The sequence below is a fragment of the Herpailurus yagouaroundi genome, unplaced genomic scaffold, assembly GCF_014898765.1.
Source record: "Herpailurus yagouaroundi ecotype Mexico unplaced genomic scaffold, PumYag 308, whole genome shotgun sequence".
Classification (NCBI taxonomy): Eukaryota; Metazoa; Chordata; class Mammalia; order Carnivora; family Felidae; genus Herpailurus; species Herpailurus yagouaroundi.
In genome coordinates, this window is record NW_024412525.1 from 3,227,285 (window position 1) to 3,245,702 (window position 18,418).

General features: G+C 37.8%; 1 protein-coding gene across 7 annotated transcripts in view; it reads left to right on the top strand.

Annotated features, from left to right (window-relative positions):
• PPP1R12B (protein phosphatase 1 regulatory subunit 12B) overlaps positions 1-18,418 on the top strand; it is a 215,597-nt gene that overhangs the window by 1,162 nt on the left and 196,017 nt on the right. The gene's annotated exons all lie outside the window — the stretch shown is intronic.

Sequence of the window (18,418 nt, forward strand, 5' to 3'; positions counted from 1 at the left end):
CACTTATGTTTGTTTGATACTTGTGGAATAGCCTTTTTCCTTTCTTTTTGCTTAAAGCTTTCTATAGAAATCATTTGCCCTATCTGTAGCTATAGTACATGGATTGCGGATAACTTAACAATGCTGTGCTTAGTAATGACACTTTTACTTGTCTCATCTTATGCAACAATTTTCTTACTTATGCAGTAACCTTCAATATATACTGACTGTCAGAACTAACTCCACTCTCCCTTCCCAAATGGAACTTCATCAGTTAATTCGGTGAGCTGAGAGCTGGACACCCACTCTTAATCTTTCTTATTTCTCTTTTTCTGTTGTGTGTGCAAAGTCAACGTGTTGGCATGAGAACCCACTTCTAAATAATAATTCCGTTTTGCGTCTTACCACTTCACTGAATGTATCAGCCAATAGCTTAAAATTATTCCTCACTGTGTTTGCAACCCTTCTCTCTCAGATGGAGGAAACTTCTTTTCATCCTATTTGTATCTGTTTTATTTTCCTGCTATAACAGTGCCCCACCTAAGGTAGCAACCAACATTTGTGTGGTCCTTTGCTCTTTGAAAATTCTTTCATATGTCTCTCCCCTATATGAATCTCAGCAGTGATTCTTGAAGTAAGTGTGGCAAGTAGTGTTGTAATTCCCATTTTACAGATGAGGAATCTGAAGCTCAGAAAATTGTTACTTGTGCAAGATTAGGAAGGAGAGAAGTTGCCCTCAGGCATGGATTTTTCAGACTTAAATTCCAGAGCTTTATATATCACCTAATAAGAAGCTGAATATAAATAAGATATATGCTAAGAGGACCATATTCATTATTTTAAGTTTCTGAATTCTTTGAGAATGTGAATTTTTGTTTAGGAGATTGAGATCTAGATTCTGGAAGGAACCATTTCATGGGTTTATAGATGATAGAGAAATAGAATCCAGTTTTCTGGTCCCTGTGTTCCTTTATTGAATCATGATTCTATCAAAGTATTTTTCTTAGTGTAACGCAGTAGCCCTGTTTCTTCTAAGATGACTCTGCTCTCTGAACCTGGTCCTTACCAAACACATTTTAATAATGCCCTGAGAAAAGCACCTACTTTGACGTCACTCTGGTAGGTCTCCTTCTCATACAAGGTGACCACTTTTCTGTTCCCTTCTCCTGAGGCTGACCTTGTTGGTGCCTTTTCTTCTATCTTAACCACCATCCCAGATTGTGAAGTACAACTTCTCTCACTTAGTATGCTCTTCACATTCAGTAATCCTTCGAAATAGGAGAGGAAGGAGATGACAGCTCTGAGTCGTGTTTGGTTCTGTTTTTTAAAACACCTGCATATGTAATATTGGCATTCCTCCCTGTTTATAGGGCTGGCAATGAGTTGAATTGTATAGGTTTACTCAATAATAGACAAATTCAGCTAAAGATTAAACTGCTCGAAGATTTGAGGCCAAATAAATCTTATGTTGAGAAACAATCTCTTTGTTTGAATCAAGACAAGGGGCCTTTATTGGCTCAGGAACTCTTTCTCAAGTTAGTTTCCATAGAGTGACAGTATGTTTCTCCATGATCTGAAGAACTCTTAAGGTATGAAAGATTATATTCAAAATGTGAGACTGGAGCTGCCAGTAGCTGAACAACTGACTCTGTGACTGTCCTTCTGTGAAATGGAGAGTGGTACAATTATCTGAATTATTTAAAATATCCACCTGTTATATATGCACGACATGAATTATCAGGATAATTGCTTTCTTTCTCCCTTTTGTTTGGCCATGGCCTCTTGACCAACTGTGAATTACCATCTTGGCATGTTGGAAGAAACCCCCAGATGATACTGGTGGTTGACTTTTCTCCTTTCCCCACAAGGTCACAAGTAGATGATTTACACTTCAGGTTGTGGTGCCTTGATGCTACTTTTGACTTAGAGACCTTTCTTTCTTGGCAGCCTTTGCTTAGGCCACGAGGTGCTTGAGTCAATGATAAGCTCCAGGGGGCCTATTAATAATACTTGAAATAGACTGAGGTAAGAAATAGCTCAAAGGTTAGACCTTCTCTTATGAAAGTCTTGGGGACTGATACAGACTAACTAAGCTTGGGTGAATAAATTGTATATGTTCTTAGTATCCCAGGGCGACCAATGAAAAAGGCTTTAATCTGATCTGATAACCCTTGAAAGCATTTCTTTGCTCCCAGAGGAATTCCCATATTTCATTTATTTATATACATTATAGGGCATGAAGTGTGGGTTAATAATTTTGTGTGCAGTGGTACTTCTTGAAATTTATTTTTATTTCTTTATTTTGCAAGGTTGATTATTATCACCTATCTTTGTATCCTTAGTGTTATGATCTTGGGCGCTCTAAATCTAGATATAAGCTCTTAAAACTGTATCTGCCATCTTGTTGGGCTGCTGTAAGAGACAGGTGCTTGTTTTCAGAAAGATTTTCTGGGATTTGTTAGAATGAATGCCTGCTTATTTCTTCAAAATATAGTTTATTGACTTATATCTGTGTTGGGTGTAGTGGATGCTAATGTCAGTCCACATAGAGACCAGAATGAGTCTATACTTGACTCAGAAACTCAGGTTGGTTTTGTAATGGTCTCAGAGTCCAATTTTGGACCCTCAGGGTCATCCCAGACTGGAATTCAACTCCTAGTGTTTTCTGTTATTCTAGAGCTGCCCCAATCTGACCTGTAGCTTCAGGGAGATTAAAAATATCTACTTCTCGGGAAGAAAGGTGGAGATAGAAACAGATGAGAAGGGAAGGAGGAAAGGCAGAACAATTTGTATTCAGAGTGAGACAGGGTTAAGCAGAAGAAGACTAAGATGATGATGTGTTCAGTTCAGTATAAATAGTATGTATGTGTGCCAATAGGTATGGTGTAATAAAATGTGTGTGTGTGTGTGTGTGTGTGTGTGTGTGTGTGTGTGTGTGTGTTTTAAAGTAATCTCGGGGCGCCTTGGTGGCTCAGTCAAGTGTCCGACTTTGGCTCAGGTCATGATCTCACAGTTCATGGGTTTGAGCTCTGCATCGGACTCTGCACAGACCATGTGAAGCCTGCTTGGGATTTTCTCCCTCTTTCTGCCCCTCGCTCGCTCGAGCTCTCTCTTTCTCAAAATAAATAAATAAGCTTTGAAAGAAAATAAAATAAGGGGTGCCTGGGTGGCTCAGTCAGGTAAGTGTCTGACTTTTGATTTTGGCTCAGGTCACCATCTCACAGTTCGTGAGGTTGAGCCACACGTTGGGCTTTTTACTGACAGTGCCTGCTTGGGATTCTCTCTCTCACTCTCTCCTCCTATCCCATGTGCGCGCGCTCTCTCTCTCTCTCTCTCTCTCTCTCTCTCAAATAAATAAACTTAAACAAAAGACAGCAACAAAAAATAGTCTCTATGCCCAATGTGGGGCTTGAACTCATGACCTCAGTTTCAAGGGTCACGTGCTGTATGGACTGACCCAGTCAGGTGTCCCTAAAACTTGTATTCTTAACCCTTTCTCTCTCTCTCTCTCTCTTTTTTTTTTTTTACATTTATTTTTGAGAGACAGAGAGAGACAGAGCACGAGGGGGAGAGGGGCAAAGAGAGAACTAGACACAGAATCCAAAGCAGACTCCAGGCTCTGAGCTGTCAGCACAGGGCCCGACATGGGGCTTGAACTCGTGAACCATGAGATCATGACCCGAGGCGAAGGTGGACGCTGAACTGACTGAGTCACCCAGCACCCTTTAACCGTTTCTCTTATTCCAAGTTCATTACTTATTTCTTATAGTTCCATCTGTGAAATGACTTTGCCTTACCCTATATATTGAATTTTGCTTAGTGTCAGGACCCAAGACAATATGGGATTAAGGAAATCTTATTGGCTGCTTCATTATTGTGGATCTAGAATAGTCATCCTGAGTCATTTACTCTTCAGATTGGTTGATATGATGCATCAGGCTATGTTGGGCACCTGGCCCCTTGCCTTATGAGTATTAGTCCCAAGTTTCCATGCCATAGTGGACCTCAGAGCCAGATTTGAAAAATAGGCTTATTTTTATGGTGGGGTATTTTTCCATTTTGTTTTGGTTTGGTTTGAGTACAGATGTAAGTGACTTTTATTCGTTTCCTAGCCAAATTTTTGTTGCCCCGATCTTAAAATCCATCTTGTAGAGTAGCTATATGCTATCATTTGGGCTTATAGAGTCTTCTCTGTGGGTATTTTTAAATAGGTAAGCTGTCAGTGTGTGTAGTTTAAGCATAATTCTGCTAAAGGTAGAAGGTTGGACAGGTTTTGTTGGTAAATTAAAATTAGGTCAGGGGCGCCTGGGTGGCGCAGTCGGTTAAGCGTCCGACTTCAGCCAGGTCACGATCTCGCGGTCCGTGAGTTCGAGCCCCGCATCAGGCTCTGGGCTGATGGCTCAGAGCCTGGAGCCTGTTTCCGATTCTGTGTCTCCCTGTCTCTCTGCTCCTCCCCCGTTCATGCTCTGTCTCTCTCTGTCCCAAAAATAAATAAACGTTGAAAAAAATTTTTTCAAAAAAAAAAAAAAATTAGGTCATTGCTTGCTTATTTTTGTTTTTAAGTATTTTTTAAATTAAAGGATATATACAGTATATACAGTATAATTCACCTTTTTTACATGTAGAGTTCTGTGAGTTGTGACAAATACATGCAGTTGTGTAACAACTGCTGCAGTCAAGATATAGAGGATTATTGTTATCCCCAAGATTTCTTTGTGCTCCTCGTAGCCAACTCCTCCTCCCACCCCCAGCCCATGGCAGTCATTCATCCATGTTCTGTTCCCATAACCACAGTGCCATATAGATGAATCATACAGCATGGAGCCTTTTGAATCTGGCTGCTTTCATTTGCTAGAATGCATTGACATCCATCCATTTTGTTGCATGTGTCAGTAGCTCAGTGGTCTTTATTGCTGAGTGGTAGTCCAGCATATATATGGAAATACTACAGTTTGTGTATCCATTCACCAGTTGAAGGACATCTGGATTATTTCCAGTTTGGGGTAATAATGAGTAAAACTGCTAGAAGCATTTGCATTCACATTTTTGTGTGGCTATGTTTCATTTCACTTTGGTTAAATTCCTAGCAGTGGGATAACTGAGTCATGTGGCAATGAACTTCAAAAGAAACTGCCAGACTTCTTAAGTGGCTTTACCATTTTGCATTCCAACTAGCAATGTATGAGTTCCAGTTGCTTCATCCTTCCTGTACTTGGTATTATCTTTTTATTTAAGCTCTTTCTAATAGTTACGTAGTGATAAGTCAGTTTTAATGACTGTAGTAATAATATTAGTAACAGGAGCTGTAGTAGTTAGTAGTAGTTATTGTAACGCCCACTTATGTGGTATTTACTCTGAGCCAAGGACTCTTCCAAGTTCTTTTAATATATGAACTTGTGTGTAATACTTAAAACAGCTCATGAGTAAGGTATTATTATTAGTATTATTGTCTGGATTTTACAGAGATGGGGAATTGAGACACTGCCCATGGTCACACAGATAGTAAATGGCAGAGCTAGAATTTATTTGAGCCCAGGCAGTCTGACTATAGAGTCTGTGTTCTTAACTATATGTTGCCTCTTACTGGACCAAATTGCCTCTCATTCTTAAAAAATTTAGGAAATGAAATTATAAAAAAAATTGAGAGTGATTTAAAATCAGGCTACTTGGAGTATATCTCCAATATATATCTCCAATAGTTAATATACTATTAACATTTTAGTATATTCCTTTCAGATTTCTTTTTTAACATTATATTGAGTTTATATGTATGTGTGTAAGAACATCTTTACAAAGTTGGCATCATACACTGTCTCCTGGTTTTTTCACTTAATTTTCCTTGCAATTGTTTTCCTGTATCATTAAATATGCTTTGAAAGTAAAGTTTTTGATGTTTGAATAATATATCATCATTTGGATATGGTTTACTGTATTATCTTCCTTGTGAGAGATTTTATTAGATTGTTAATTTATAGCTAATATTGAATACCTAATAGCAGATTGTGTGCTAAAGTGTATGTTTGTTAATAGATAGGTATAGTTTCTTCCCTCAAGGAACTCAGAGCCTGGCTTGGAGATAGATAAATAAATTTAAAAAAAACAATTAGTTTTAGAGTGGTAATTTCTATGATAACAGGCAAAGATGCACTCCTAAGTGGAGGGACAAAGGAAGGCAGTCCATGATGGTGCAGCAGTGTGGGCAGAGAAATAGGAGTAAGTCTGGTGTGCAGGCAGAGGGGACACAGCGGGGTCCAAATGGATGCATTTGGAGAGTTAGGGAAGGGGTGAGGGTAACATCCTAGAGGACTTTGAGTATCAAACACCAGACCAAGAATGCTTGATGGAGTGAGTCCTTAGCAGAAGACTTTTGTGGGTTTGAGCAGGGGAGTTAACCCAACCAAAGCAGCATTAAGGAATATGAAGCTGCATTTGGATTTCAGAATGAATGGAAGGACACAGATGAAAGAACCATGAGGAGCACCTGGGTGGGTCAGTTGGTTAAGCATCCAAACTCTTGGTTTTGGTTCAGGTCATGGTCTGAGAGTTCGTGAGTTCAAGTCCCATGTTGGGCTCTGCGCTGATAGCATGGAACCTGCTTGGATTCTCTCTCTCTCTCTCTCTCTCTCTCTCTCTCTCTCTGCCCCTTCCCCCTCCAAAATAAATAGATAAACTTAAAAAGAAAGAAAGAACCAGCAGAGAGGATGGAGATGAGAAAGGAAAGAATAATACAGTTCTAGCCTGTGAGTCTGAAAGAATTTTGTTATTCAGATGGATATAGGAGTTAGTACAGTTGTGAACCAAGGAGCTCTGAGGACATCCAAGTAGAAATACTGTATCCGTGATTCAAGACTAGTCATCACCTCCCTATATAGGGTCCAGTCTCCTCATATTTAAAATGAGAGAGTTGGATATTAGCATAAAGGTGAGAGTTGAAGCAGTGAGCGTGGAAGACAAGAGGAGAAAATATAAAAGAGAAGAACAAAAAACACAATTAGGTGGTAGGCAGAGGATGCAGAGTTCCAATTAGAGCCATAGGAGTGTGTGGTAGGCTGACTAATGTCCCCTCAAAGATGTCTATATCCTAATCCCCATAACCTGTAAATATGTTACCTTGTATGGCAAAGGGACTTTGTAGATGTGATTAAGTTTACGGTCTCGAAATGGAAAGATTATCTTGGATTATCCAGGTGAGTCCAATATAATCACAAGGGTCTTTATAGGAGGGAGGCAGGCAGGAGATCAGAGTCAGTAGTAGATGCGATGATAGAAGCAAGAGACTGGAGTGATTTGAGGAAGGGGCTGTGAGCCAAGGAATGCAGGCAGCCTCTGAAAAAGGCAAGGAAATGGAGCCTCCCCTCAGAGTCTCAAGAAGGAGTTAGCCCTGCTGAAAACTTGATTTTAGCCCAGTGAGACCGAGTTCAGACTTCTGATCTGCAGATCTGTAAGATAATAAATATGTACTTTTTTTTTTTCAACGTTTATTTATTTTTGGGACAGAGAGAGACAGAGCATGAACGGGGGAGGGGCAGAGAGAGAGGGAGACACAGAATCAGAAACAGGCTCCAGGCTCTGAGCCATCAGCCCAGAGCCTGACGCGGGGCTCGAACTCCCGGACCGCGAGATCGTGACCTGGCTGAAGTCGGACGCTTAACCGACTGCGCCACCCAGACCCAGGCGCCCCAAATATGTACTGTTTTAAGCTACTAAATTAAAAAAATATATTTTTTTTAACATTTGTTCATTTTTGAGAGACAGAGAGAGACAGAGCATGCGTGGGGGAGGGGCAGAGAGAGAAGGAGACACAGAATCCAAAGCAGGCTCCAGGCTCTGAGCTGTCAGCACAGAGCCCCACAAAGGGCTTGAACCCACCAGTCATTGAGATCGTGACTTGAAGTTGGATGCTTAACCGGCAGAGCCACTCAGGTGCCCCTAAGCTACTAAATTTGTAGTAATTTGTTATTACTAATACAGGGAAATTAGTACAATAGGAAACTAATACAGAGGAGAACCAAGAAAGCACAGTGATATTGAGTAGTTTCAAGGAATGGATGGTGAATAATGTGAAAGGAAATTGAGAAGAAGACCAAAACAAAACAAAACAACAACAACAAAAAAACAAAAGCAAAAACTGTTGGATTTGGTCATATATAACCATTAAAGAACAGTTTCAATAGAAGGATGTTTTTGAGGGCTTTTGTGGAGATTATATGAAGTTTTTTCATATTAAGGATAACTTAAATTAATCTTTGTTGATTTTTGGAAGTAAAAAACTAGATTTGCCATCAATATGATTCTGTGAATTAGGACCCAAAATATGTGAGAAGACTCCTAAAAAGCTAGCTTTTGGCTAGTTCAAAATAATGAAAATGGTTTCATTATTTATGAGTTAAGAATATTTTAGAATATTAAATGTGATACTGGACCCCAAAGGTTATATTCCTATTACTGAAGAGCTGATTAGCTAGTTGAGATTATTTTATTTCCCAGTTCTGGTTTGGCCCATTTCCCACTCATTAGCACTGGCAGCCTTAGGGGAGCAGTAGTAGGGAGGTTAGTACCAATAAACAATTTCTTTTGCCATTTATTCTTTCACATTCATTTGTTGAATCTCTACTCGGTGCTTGACTCTGTACTTCTTCTTACTTGTTACTTAGCAATTGATACATTTTTAGAAATGAACTAGAATTTGGGGAATGCTCTCCAGGATAGCTGGTTCCTATTATCATTTATAATAGGAAATTGGCTACCTAGTGATTTTCTATTTTAGCATTCTGGGTTTTGGGTATTTTATTCATCCGTATTTGTGATTATTTTCATGTATGCTTGTGGATTCACACACTTCTACTTAAAGATGGTGAAAAGTGGAAGTTTGAGACCTTTAATATATCTTTATGTTTTAACAGAGGAATAATAAATTCAGATTACTGATCTTGACCCAGAATTTTATATAGGGCAAGGAATTGAAACCTCGTTTGGATTGCTAACTAAGTTTGTTAAGTTGGGGCAGGGGATGTGTTGGGGATTCCCCCCTCCCCCGCTTTTGAAGCGTTATTTATTTATTTATTTATTTATTTATTTATTGAGAGTGAAAGAGAGCGAGTGTGTATAGTGAGAGAGGGGCAGAGAGAGAAGGAGAGAGAATCTTAAGCAGGCTGTATTCACACCCTGTATGAGCCTGACCTGGGGCTCCGTCTCACCATGGTGAGATCATGACCTGAGCCAAAATCAAGAGCCAGACACTTTACTGTCTGAGCCACCCAGACACCCCTGAAATGTAATGTAAAAACTTGTTTTTTAAATCTTAGATTTTATTTATTTTATTTTTATTTATTTTATTTTTATTGTTTTAAAAATTCTATTTTTTTAAAAATTTAAATCCAAGTTAGTTTTTTAACATATAGTGTAATAATGGTTTCAGGAGTAGAATTTAGTGAGTCATCACTTACATATAACACCCAGTGTTCATACCAACAAGTGTCCTCCTTAATGCCCATCACCCATTTTGCCCATCCCCTGACCCAATACCCCTCCAGCAACCCTCAGTTTGTTCCCTGTATTATATTTTTTATTAAAAAATTTTTTTTAATGTTTATTTATTTTTGGGAGAGACATAGAGTGCGAATAGGGGAGGGGCAGGGAGAGACAGAGAGAAAGAGAGAGAGGGAGACACAGAATCTGAAGCAGGCTCCAGGCTCTGAGCTGTCAGCACAGAGCCTGATGTGGGGCTCAAACTCACAGACCACGAGATCATGACCTCACCCAAAGTTTGACACTTAACTGACTGAGCCACCTAGGAGCCCCTGTTCTCTATATTTTAGAGTCTCTTATGATTTGTCTCCCACTCTGTATTTATCTTATTTTTCCTTCCCTTCCCCTATGTTCATCTGTTTTTCTTAAATTCCACATATGAGTGAAATCATGTGATATTTATTTTTCTCTGACTGATTTTGCCTTAGCATAATACATTCTAGTTCCATCCACATTGTTGCAAATGGCAAGATTTCATTCTTTTTGATCGCTTAGTAATATTCCATTGTGTATATATCTATTTTTTAAGTAATCTCTGCACCCATCGTGGGGCTCAAACTCACAATCTGGAGATCAAGAGCTGCTCGCTATACCAACTGAGCTAGCCAGGTACCCCTTAAATCTTAGATTTTAGATTGTAACCAGTTTGAGTAAATTTGGGGGGCTTGAAGTTTTATCAGGCAATGATGAGTTTATATTCATTTCGTGAGTCAATTTAATTGGAAAACTGAATCCTTAGTTCTTAATATTGAAAATTGATCTGCATGTGGCTTCTAATGAATATTGTAGTACATTGTAGTTATGGGATGGATTTGTGTAAGAATTTAGAAAAGATTTTGTACCTAGTATCTTAAACATTGTCATACTCTGGCAATCTTTTGGAATTATATTTAAATGCAATTTTGGGAAGGCATTTTATATTGCCATGCTCTGAATATCCATCTGTGATATATATAGTATACAACTTGGCTGTTACGTGTGAATTTTTGGTCTAATGACCCACTTTCTTTTTATTTTTTAGAGAGCTTTTTAATTGGGGCAACCGGGTGGCTCAGTAAAGTGTATGACTTCGGCCCAGGTCATGGTCTCATGGTTTGTGAGTTCAAACCCCATGTTAGGCTCTGTGCTGACAGCTTGGAGCCTGCTTTGGAATCTGTGTCTCCCTCACTCTCTGCCTCTCCCCTGCTCATGCTGTGTCTCTGTCTCTCTCGAAAATAAATAAACATTTTAAAAAAACCAATTTTTTGTTATAGATTATTTCAAAATATAAAATATAAAGGTAAAGAGAAGAGTATAAATGAATTCCCAAAACTTATCAACTCGGGGCATCTGAGTGGTTCAGTTGGTTAAGCATCTGGCTCTTGGTTTCAGCTCAGGTCATGATCTCATGTTTTGTGGGTTTGAGCCCCGCATCGGACTCCATGGCCTGCTTGGGATTCTTTCTCCCTCTCTCGGCCCCTCTCCCTGACTCAAAAAACAAAAACAAAAACAAAATGAAAAAACCAAAGTTAAAAACATCAACTCATGGCCAATCTTATTTCATTTATAGGTCCTTTTCTCCCTATCCCCAGTATACTGGATTATTTTACATCCAGCCTCAGATATAACATACTTTTGTCAATATTTCAATATGTATATTTAAAAAGTGGGAATGTAATAAAAACAATCACAATCTCTTTATCACACCTAAAAATTGAACACTTACTCGTTAAAATTATAAAATATTCAATAGTGTTTAAATTTCCCTGATGGTTCATAGATTTTTTTTTTTACAGTTTTATTTAAATTACGATTCACATAAGGTCTGCATGGGTTCATATGTACCTTAAGACCCTCTTAATCTATAGTTTCCTCCTTACTTTTTTTCCTCTGCATCTTATTTGTTGAAAAACAGGATTGTTTGTACTATGGTTTCCCACAATCTGGATTTTGCTGACTGTATGCTTGCAGTGTTAACATGTTCGTTTGTCTCCTGTATTTTCTGTAAATTGGTAATCAGATCTAGAGATTTGATCTGATTCAGATTTAAATTTTTTGGTAAAAGTACATCATGGTTGGTGGTGTATATTACTCTCAGGGGGGCATATAATATCTAGTTATCTCTCTCGTTGTGGTTTAATGACGTTGGTGGCCTAATAGAATTTTGATGTTTCCAGCCAGTCTTGACTACACCTGAATTTTAGGAATTCATTCATTCTTTTAATTATCATCACATTGTCTTGTGCTGACCCTCTAATTGGGATACCAGTGATCAAATAATGTAAATTGTGAGCATTGTGAATAAAATGGTTAATATAGGTTATAGTATATTGACTGTTGGAAGGCTTGATGTGGTACTTAGCCCATTTAGATTAGTACCCTTCATGTGTCAGTATTTGTCAGTGATGATCACAATGGAGTAAGCTTTCTCTATTACCTTTTCATATCCGTTTCATTAACTCTCAACTGAAGTTCCTCTTGTTTTGAAATAGTGTTCACTTTCATGGAGCACCTGGGTGGCTCCATTAGATAAGTGTCCTACTTCGGCCCAGGTCATGATCTTCCAGTTCATGAGTTCAAGCCCCGCATCTGGCTCTCTGCTGTCAGTGCAGGGCTCACTTGGGATCCTCTTGTCTCCCTCTCTCTCTGCCCCTCTCATATTCTCACATGCTCTTTCTTTCTCTGTCTCTCTCTCTCAAAAATAAATAAAACATTAAAAAAAGTTCCAGTTCATAACATGGTTTCTTGTCCCCTATGATAACCACCAGCCCTTGGCCTTCAATTATAAGAGAAAGCCTGAAAGCCTCCAAAGAAAATTTTAAAAAATAAAGAGAGTAAATTGGCTACACAAGAAGAGAGACTTTCTTTATAGACACCTGGCCTTATAAGGGAGAAGATAGGAAGAGAAGAGTGTCTATTTGAAGTGCATGTTTGGGGCAGTCAAACACGGTAGGCAAATGATGTGCTTATCTTAAAAAATGGAAGTGACATTTGGAACATTTATATGGAGATTGGGTTGGCTGACTTTGTGTTGTGCCCTTTGAGGCAGAGGAGAGATTTGCCCTTCTAATTGAAGGTGAATTTCACAGTAGGGTGTATGGTTTTATGAACTGTGTTTTATTTGTATGAACATTTCATGGAAGCAGGTTTACTTTCTTTCTGCTTCTCTGCAACATTTTTGCCAGGTTTCTTATTTTAGTTAGCTGTTTTAATTCATTTATTTCTTTTTTAAATCAATTGGCTTAGCTATAAGATATGACTGTAAAGTGCCAAGGTGGATTGTGTTTGGGTCTTTTGGACACAGCTTCAGTGTTTTATGGTCACTCCTCTTGTATTGATTTTCCTCCCCATGTTTAGATTGTTTTTCTTTGACAGTAAATAGCAAGAAAAATGAGGTCAAAAGAATGACTCACTTCATTATAAATCACCAGAGGTAATGGAAAATGATTTGAAGGATGACTGAGCTGTATTCTAACTGTTGAGAAACGTTTCACCTGGTGGAGAGCTCCTGCAGCACATGGGCCCAAGTGAGAAGGCCCTTCCATTCGTGTCTCACCAAGTGCCGTACTGGGCTAGTATGAGGAGAATTTTACTGCTAGAACTCCTTTTTTCTTTTCTTTTTTTTTAAGTTTATTTATTTTGAGAGAGAGGAGGAGGGGCAGAGAGAGAGGGAGAGAGAGAAGAGATCCCAAGCAGCCTTTGCACTGTCAGTGCAGAGCCTGTGACATGGGACCCGAACCCATGAACCATGAGATCATGACCTGAGCCAGGATCAAGAGCTAGGCGCTCAACAAACTGAACTGCCCAGGCACCCCTACTGCTAGAACTCTTAAGTTCTTAGTAGATATTTAAAATAAGAAACATATTTTTTGATTGGTATCAGTTTTCAGCTGAGAGTAGACTCTGATTTGCCTTATTTCAGTTCTTTCTGTGCTATAAGTCAGTCTATGACAAGATCAAGGCTCAAAGGTTTTTATAGGGAAATAACTTAGAAATATAATGACTTTTGTGTTTCTGTTTCTACTCAGTATCTAAGTTATTAAGAAGGCTCTTATTTATTTTTAATATCAAGAGAAGAGAAAATTCCTGTTTTGCCTATACTGCACTTCTGTGGTTTAGATCTTTAAAAATTTGCATGATCCTTTATTAATTGTTTTTGGCCAATTACTTATTGGGTACTTTCTAGATGCTAGATCCTATAGTAGATGCTGAGATACAAAGATGGCATAGTCCCTGCCCTTAGGGATTCTGCAGTTATTGGGAAACTCATAGTTTTAAAGATATAATCTGGTTCATATTGCTCCCATTTAGCATTGAATCCATTTCCCATTATCCTGTTCATAGTAAAAGTGGAAAAAGGGTATTGATCATTATCGATAATTTGCCTTTATATGTTTTTATTTTTTAATATTTATTTATAAATGTCTAGTTTTTGAGGTTTTTTTTTTTAAGTTTATTTATTTATTTTGAGAGAGAGAGAGAGCACGAGAGCAGAGAGCACAAATTGGGGAGGGGCAGAGAGAGGGAGGGAGAGAGAATCCCGAGCAGACTCCTTACTGTCAGCGCAGAGCCCAACATGGGGCTTAAACTCACAAATCGTGAGATCATGACTGAAATTGCTTAGCTAACTGAGTCATCCAGGCACCCCGCCTTTGTATATTTTTAGATTATCAAATCTTTGCCCTCAGCTTTGTGTAATTCAGTCCTTATTAGCCTTCTCTAATCTAATGAACATGAACATGAAATTTAATTTAAGATCAATTCCAAGCCAGTAATAATTTGCTATCTGTCCTGTGGATTTTCAAACTCTCCAGCTCCCTTTGGGCTGAAGAGTCAGTAATGGCTCCAGCTCTGGGGACCGACTCTAGGGTAAAAGACTGTTACCAGGCCACTTGAAAGCAGAGTTGCAGGACTAGCCATTATGTTTTTGTTTTGTTACAGGATTATCAAATTCCAGGACTTGGTAGCAAAAAGAACATTAGAGGACAACATCTGATCCACCTCTGTCACTTTACAAATGAGATAATCCGAGGCCTAGAAAGAAGCTAAAAGAATTCCATAAGCATGGGAGAAATAAAATATAATGAAATGTTTTATTTATAAAATGAATGATCCAGTTTCTGCTGATACTCTTTTTTATCTGTGAAAATGTGGTTGTTTGCAACATTACTTTGGGATGACAACTTATTATTTCTCTTTTGCAGACTTCAATATAGTAGAAACCTCATGCTGTAATTATTCACATTTTACATTTAATTTATTCATGTCTGTACTTATTGCTAAGTAGCATCATAGCATTAAAGCAAAATTATGTAAAAGAAAAAAACAATTCGTTAGTACAAATATTGCCCTAATATATCAACTATTTTCATTTTTCTTTGTTCTTTCCCAGGCTATGTTGATTTTTACAAATATTTTATATGGTAGAACTCACAGCATGTCATAATTACAGCAAACACTGTTTACTTGAGTGTCCACGTACCAAGTGTTGCATTATGCATTTTGCTTTTTGAATTATTTTTAGGGGCGCCTGGGTGGCTCAGTCAGTTAAGTGTCCAACTTCAACTCAGGTCACGATCTCACGGTCCATGAGTTCGAGCCCCGCGTCGGGCTCTGGGCTGATGGCTCAGAGCCTGGAACCTGCTTCGGATTCTGTGTCTCCCTCTCTCTCTGCCTCTCCCCCATTCATGCTCTCTCTCTGTCTCAAAAGTAAATAAATGTTAAAAAATTAAAAAAAATTATTTTTACATCAACAACTCTACCACATAGGTGGTATTATTCCATTTAATAATAAGGAAGTAGAATCAGAGAGAGTAATTTGCTCTCACCTAGGTCTCATTGAATCCAGGTCTGTGTGACTCAGAAGCTTCAAGTTTTCTACCTAGGTTATGCTGCTTTTCTGATCTCCATTTAGACCTTCTGTTTATTTTTTTAAAAGTAGGCTTTACGCCCAACATGGGGCTTGAACTCATGACCCCAAGATCAAGAGTCACCACTGATTGAGCCAGCCAGGCACCCCTAGACCTTTTGTTTATTTTTAAAAGGCCTCTTAGGTGCATGCCATTTTGGGTTGAGGAGGGGATTTCTTTTTTGCCTTCTATTGCCCCTTTGATTTTTACATTGTCAGAATTCTATGTCTATTTTGTGAGATGATACATTGCTTCCCTACCTCTTTCATGGCATGGCATGTGCAGAAAATGACATTTGTATATAGCACACTTGGTAAACTTGGAAGACATGGTAGTTTGGTATAAAAATTCACTGTATTCTCTTTAACATATCATGATAAAATCTATTAAAAATCAGACTTCGGTTAATTGTTAGCATTAAGATCCATAAATAAGAAATAGGAGTGTCTGGCTGGCTCAGTTGGTGGAGCATGTGACTCTTGATCTTGGGGTGTGAGTTCAAGCTCCATGTTGGGTGTAGAAATTACTTAAAAATAAAATCTTTAAAAAAAATAAGAAAAGAAAATCAGTATTTAAAAAATAAATAGACCAAGAAGTAACAATCAAGAAATGAGCAAAATTAGTTATGGCTTATTTAGGAACACCTAATGATAGCAGACATATCGGTACTGATGATCTTGATCATGATGATAATTATGACACATCTATCTTCTCTCTAGTTGGAAACAATGTGGGAAAACTGGAGCAAATTAAATAGAAAAACAAAATATTTTATATGTGCATTTAAAACAGAACTTCACTGTGTTGAACAGTGCAGACTAAAATTAAAATATAGATGAAAATGATTCAATAGGAAGATCAAGGAAACGGCTATTTTATGAAGTCACTATAGCAAGCTCTCTGGCAATGGTGTTTTATATGCCAAAATTATTATTTCTAAATTTAGGAAGTCTACAGAAGGAGCCATATAAATTAAATATAATTTTACCTATTTAAAATTTGTATTGGTTGCAAACCATTTTTTAATAACAATACAAACTTTCAGAAGATCTCTGTGTCATCTGGTAACCCATTTGTATTACAATACATGATTGGTAAGATCTGATAGAAAGCTTTTAAGATCAAATACATTAATAGCACTCAGTAAAGATTATTATTATGTTGAGTTGGTATAGCAAAATGGTTAAGATTATGGTTAAGATATACCTGGGTTCTAGTCCCAGCTTTGCATTTTACATCAGCTTTATGTAAGCTGTCTGAGCACAGTGCCTGATTCTCAATAGACACTTAGGTGATTTTTCCATTAGTCTTGAGATGAAGACCAAAATCTTTAATGAGACCTTGTCGCGACCCACCAGGCACTATATGATCTGATCCCCATCACTATTTGATCTGATCTCCATGTGATCTGTGATCTGTATGAACTCATTTTTCTTCTTTTTCATTCCACTCCAGCCACATTGGCCTCCTTCTTGTTTCTGAAAAACTCCAGTTGCTGTTCCTGCTGAAGGGGCTTGCATCTGTGCCTTGTGCCTAGAATGTGGCTTCATCAGATAGCCACATGGCTTGCTTTTTCACTTCCTACAGATATTTACTCAGATGTTACCTTTGCAACAAAGCACTCCCTGGCCATCTATTGAAAAATTTCAGATGAACTTTCCTCATTTTCTTGTTTTTAAAAATTGAGGTATATTTCACATTTAGTAAAATGCATAGATCTTAAAAATGTAGTTTGTGGGGCGCCTGGGTGGCTCAGTCGGTTAAGAGTTCAGCTCTGGATTTTGGCTCAGGTCGTGACCTTGTGCTTTGTGAGTTTGAGCCCCACATTGGGCTTTATGCTGGCAGTGTGGAGCCTGCTTAGAATTCTCTGTCTCTCAAAGGAAATAAATAAACTTAACAAAATGTACAGATTGATGGTTTTTGGCAATGTATACAACCATGTAACTGTCACCCAAGTCAAGAAATAGGACATTTTCATCACCCTTGAAAAGTTCCCGTTTGAACTCTTCCCAGAGCAATCATTATTATAATTCCTATCATTCTAGGTTAGTTTGGCTCTTCTTAAAGTGGAATATATAATATGTGCTTCTTTGTGTTTGGTTTCTTGAACATGTTCTGAAGTTTATCCATTTTTTGTGTATCAGTAGTTCATTCTTCTTACGACTGAGCAGTACTCCATTTTGTGAATATTTCACAATTTGTTTATCTTGATATTGATTGACTTTTGGGTTCTTTCTTTCCTTCTTTCTTTCTCTTTCTCTTCCTCCTCTTCCTTCTATTATGAATAAAGCTGCTATAAATATTGTTCTACTGTATAAGTCTTTTTGTAGATATATGTTTTCCTTTCTTTTCGGTAGATACCAACAGATGAAATTGCTGGGTTGTAAAGTATATGGAATTTTAACTTTATTAACAACTTCCAGTCTTCCAATGTGGTTATACCATTTTACACTAGCACTATCCATGAATGAGGGTTCTGTTTGCTCCACCTCCTTCTTAATTTTTGATATTGTCAGTCTTTTTTGTTGTTGTGTCTTTTTAATATTAGCCATTCTAGTGTTCGTATATTGCTCTCATTGCGGTTTTAATTTGGGATGACTAATGATGTTAAACACCTTCTCATGTACTTATTTGTCATTTGGAGAGAGAGAGAGAGAGAGGTGTCTGATTCAAATATTTTATACTTAAAAATATTTTTTGGTCTTTTTATTATTGATTTGTAGATTTGTAGGTATTCTTGATATTTTCTGGTTACAAATCCTTGGTCAGATCGGTATTGTAAATCTTTTCTTTCAATCTATGAATCTATGACTTTTTTTCATGTTCTTAACTTTTTGTATTTTGTTTTCATGTTATCTTTTTTTTTTTTTAATAATTTTTAGATTGCTAAGAAAGTTGCAAAGATAGTTCAGAAAGTTCTTGTATACCCTTCACCCAGCTTCCCCTAGTATCAACATCTTACATAACTGTGGTACATTTGTCAAAAGTATCGTTTTTTTTAAAAATGTTTATTTATTTATTTT